The sequence below is a fragment of the Mytilus galloprovincialis genome, chromosome 6 (assembly GCF_965363235.1).
Source record: "Mytilus galloprovincialis chromosome 6, xbMytGall1.hap1.1, whole genome shotgun sequence".
NCBI lineage: Eukaryota > Metazoa > Mollusca > Bivalvia > Mytilida > Mytilidae > Mytilus > Mytilus galloprovincialis.
The window spans coordinates 61,613,985-61,618,743 of NC_134843.1; the positions used below are offsets into that span (position 1 = coordinate 61,613,985).

Sequence of the window (4,759 nt, forward strand, 5' to 3'; positions counted from 1 at the left end):
TAATTTGATTTTAATGAATGATACAACGTATATTTCAAATTTTCAAAATGTCAAAAGTCAAAATGTTATACCAGTCATGAGATAAAAATTCCACCATAATATTTATTCCAAAGATAATTTATTATGTAATAAAACTTCCTATTGGAATTTATTTTATGTGATATAAATTCCGAGGCATCAGTCTTTTTATTATGCTGATGGAATATATATCACATAACATTTCTTCCAATTGGAATTTTTGTTACATAATAATTTATCTTTGGAATAAATATTATGGTGGAACTTCTGTGACAATATTAAGTAAAAATTAAAATTCCAAAAAAAATGTTGTTCACTGAAAAAACAGGAAGTGCAACCTCATTGCTAAAGAAATATAACACCAAATTTGATTGGTTGGTTGGATGAAGGCTAAAAATAATTTTTTTAAATCAATTTACATAGCTAGATAACATTTCAAAGAAGGATAACTCATATTTTTTAATTGGAAAATAAGGGCAGATAATAATAAAATGTTCTCACTGTTTTCTTCCTTCTTAAAGTCTTTTTCTAAATTATAGCTTGGTTCAATCTGAAATGTAAACAATAATCATTAATTACGACACTTGCAAAACTCAAACTTAAACTAATATAAGTTTAATGAAATTTAGTAATATATGGCAACAACTAAGTCAATCATTAAGTCATTGTCAATATAATGAATGATAACTTTATAACCTTTACTTAAGCCATAATCATGTATGCCTAGGGTATGTATGAGGAGTTTTACATTTTATCATGTACATTCTTTTGCATGTATTTGATTGAGTTTATTCTACAATACAATTCAAATAATAGCCAATACCTTTAAATGTTAAAAGCTTTCCTTGAAAATCTTCTTTCAATTCTGCAAGACTCAAATTATATAAATCTCCGTCCTCTAATTCTTCATTCTCTTTCCAATACTTGACCTACAAGTAGAATAATAATGTACAAGTCTGTGTACTCTAAACATCAAGACATAGGATAAAAAATATGTTTTTATTACACAATAATATGTAAACGATTACTTTTATTATATATTGTCCTAGTAAAATAAAGTGCATGGACATTTTAACTTAGGAATATTGATGTCTTTTATTGTATCTATGCTTACTGATACTAACAACAAATCCAGTATTAGTGTTAAATTGCTTCTAAGTTTTAATTCTATATGGACTACTGTAATTTGAGTTAATGATACTTTATACATTTTTTACAGTTTGTTCTCTTATAGATATCTATCCCATATTGTTCTAAGTGTTACAACAAAATTTACAGCACAACCTCAACCATTCAACAAACAGTTAGATAATTATTCATGAAGGTAAACTGTAGTTTTCAGGGATATACATGTATCTATTATCATTACTGATGCATTCTAGGGAAGGTGTATGTTGACTGCGCTAAGTATCAGTAAACAAGAAGTAGATGAGTGATGGCAATGAAAACAGTACACACGCTATAGCATCATGGTTGACTTCAGTCTGTGCCAAACTGTTTTAGGGTTTTTCTAACCGAAAGAGAAATTTGAACTTTTCTACAATATATTCAACCAAACAATTCTTAAAAGTTCTGTCTGACCGAATGATTTTTTGTCTGACATTTTGTCGGTCAGACAGAGTTTGGGATACACTGGACTTAAATACCAAAAATTAGATGAATATCTCAAGCCGTTTAGTAAAAAAACTCTTGATTAATGTTTGATGTGGAATGTTCACCGGCCCTTTTTTTTCTTTTTTTACAACTTATACAAGTGAATTGCAGAATCACCCAGGTCATAAATATAGCTGTTTATGTTAATGCAATGTTCAACATTGTTCAATTGAACGTATAAATTAATATTCTTGACAAGTATTTCATCATACTTTTATTGAAAAGGACTAGGCCAAAAAAAAAAATAGGTGTGTTTCCTGTTGCATGCCCCAAAAAATTAGGGTCGGTAGGTAGGTATTTTTTTTTTTTTTTTTTTTTTTTTTTTTTTTTTACTGGCCTGCTTCGGTTGTTTTTTGTGTATTTTTATAATCAGTTTGTTATTCTTTCAGGTTATTTTCATCAGTTCATTGTATAAAGTATACAAGATATGAATAGTCCATGTTCAAAAGTTGCAGAAGACTTGGCCAGGACTTCCAGCTTATAAAATTTTCAAACTTTTCAGAACTGATATGCCATCTGTACGGGTCAGGCTATAGTCTTACACAGAAAGCCCATCAAAGTCTGTCTCAGCAAAGACCTGTTTTATAATCAGTTTCTTTCAGACAATTTAGTTCACAGAACTGATGCCAGCTTTTCTACAAATACCAAATATTAATAACATGATAGAGGGATGGGTGAAAATCTTTGAAATTTTGATTATATACTAGCTGTTTAAAAGAAAATCAATTACAAATTGAGTTTTGGGGCTATGGTTGAGCAAATATCAGATATAAAAATTAAATTTAATCCTAAATTGAACGTTTGGCTTCCCTCTTGTATTAGAAAAGACTGTCAGAAGTAAATGCCAAAACATTGTAAACTTGTTATACTGTCAATTTTATTCCTATAAAATTCTGAACAAATTATAAACATCGAAACAACCGAGACATTCAAATAATGTGAGGCAAATATTGCATTTTGTAGAATGCAAATAGTCATTGAATGATATAAAAAAACAAATTTATCACAATTGCAAAATTAACATGTATCAACAATCAATTGTATAAATCTTTAATGTGCAAAACAATGTTTATGCTCTGAAAATAAATGTATAATTTTCACTATGACTTAGACCTTTGTCCATAAAAACTGTTGTTTGACTTCAATCTGTATCACACAAATGCTTACTGTATTAAAATTTTATTTGAAATCAAACGTTTAAAAGATGCCATTCAAAGGCTATACTAAACAAAAACCGTTTCCGAAAAAAAACGATAAAAATCCGGATTTTTTTTTTTTTTTTTTTTTTTTTTCCGGGAAAAAAAAGTTAGGGTCGGCGCCAAAAAATTAGGGTCGGTCGGGCGACCGGAAACACACCTATTTTTTTTTTTGGCCCTATACAAAGGTAGCCATGAAAAAATTGAAATTTGACCACTACAATTTTAAGGTTCATGTTGACCTTGTGGCTAAAATGGCTGTATTTTCACCTCAAAATTTACTCTGAGTACAGAAAACCTGTGCATCTGGAACAGTTTTAAGGCATAGCATGCCCTAGATAAATAGAATTCAAATGCATTGTATGATTTAGAAAATTCATAACTTAACTGGATTTTGCCCTGCACTTTTTTCGTCCCTGCAGAAGATGATAAAATCAACAAACAGTTGAGTTTCCCTTGATATGGTGCAGGTACACAGTTTAAATCACCAATTACTGTCAGGTATATATTGTCCATGTCAATCAATACCAGTCACTTCAATTATTACCTGTGGGGAAGTTCTCAAACCTGTTTCCCAACTTAGTTTATTTTGGCATCTTCTGGAGGAATGAAAAAAAAGTGCACTTCAAAATCCTGTTAAGTTTTTATTTTTCTAAAACATAAAACATATTTGAAATTTATTTATCTAGGGCATGCTATGCCCTAAAATTTTTACAGATGCACAGGTTTGTCTGTACTCAAGAGTAAATTTTGATGTAAAAATACGGCCATTTTAGCCAATGGGTCCACATGAACCTTAAACTCAACTTTTGGCCAGATATAGCAATTTAACCAAACACAGACTACACGGAGTGACAAAGTTGTGAGGCCAGTTTCAACACATAATATTGCAATTTCCACCATTATGCATGCATATATATATAGCTTATACCACTACCTGTTTATATATTTTTTTTATAGTCCAGTGAGAAATTAACCTCTATTTTATTGTTGTATGCACGAAAATTAATAGAAACAAAAGTTGATTGGACTTGCAGGTTTTGACCACCGGAAGTGAAGAATTTTATTCAAGGAGGGTTACTCTAAAGACCTGAAAGTGGACATGAAAAGACCTGAAAAGACCTGAAAATATACGACTAAATTTATTCAAATTGCAATAACTTTTTTATTATTGCTATATTTCTTCATAAACTATAATTTTAAATAGTAAATACACAAAACGTGTGCTCTATGAATAAAAATATTATCCTCATATTTTTCATTGCTTGAACATATTGATTAGAAAATATTCAAATCACGGAATTTACCGTATTGATACGAAGATGTCCTTTCGTTTCCCGCGCATCAACTGTTTTGATATGACATAATTTGGCATTTAATTGGCCCACAGACACTTATAATACTGTATTATATTTCACTGATTTAACACACCCAAAGGTGCCTTTTAGATTTCGTCTTAATTTCCAGGGTTAACTGGCATTGTTTTCGTATAACATTGATAAAATATCGACATATGCGACGGTATGATTGCCAAAGAGACCACTATTCACTAGAGTTCAAATGAAGTGGAGGTGAGCAATTACTGGCAACCGTATGGCCGTACTGTATTCTGTTAAGAATTTAAAAGCTGCTTATAAAATGGACTCTTTTTTATATCGCTAAATGGCAAAATTTTATTATCATAAAAACGCCCTATCTATTCACTGACAGTCACTTTTTTCGCTTTAAATCTTATCCTATATTGGAGCACAGCTTAATTGTGCTTCAGAAAACTTCACACATCATCTTCTATCAATTAACTACTGAATAGATGTAGGATATCTGTGACAAAATATATTAGTATCATTAATATAGTCCCAGAGGATATCAAATATATGTATAGTCTCGATAAA

At 30.2% G+C, this 4,759-nt stretch overlaps 1 long non-coding RNA gene across 1 annotated transcript; it reads right to left on the bottom strand.

Moving 5' to 3' along the window:
- Window positions 1–468: 468 nt before the first annotated feature.
- Window positions 469–3,966, bottom strand: LOC143080045 (uncharacterized). Its single transcript, XR_012979608.1, has 3 exons — window positions 3,805–3,966; window positions 842–947; window positions 469–568 (listed from the first exon to the last, which is right to left on the bottom strand). It is a non-coding gene; the product is annotated as an uncharacterized LOC143080045 (long non-coding RNA).
- Between the last annotated feature and the right edge of the window lie 793 nt (window positions 3,967–4,759).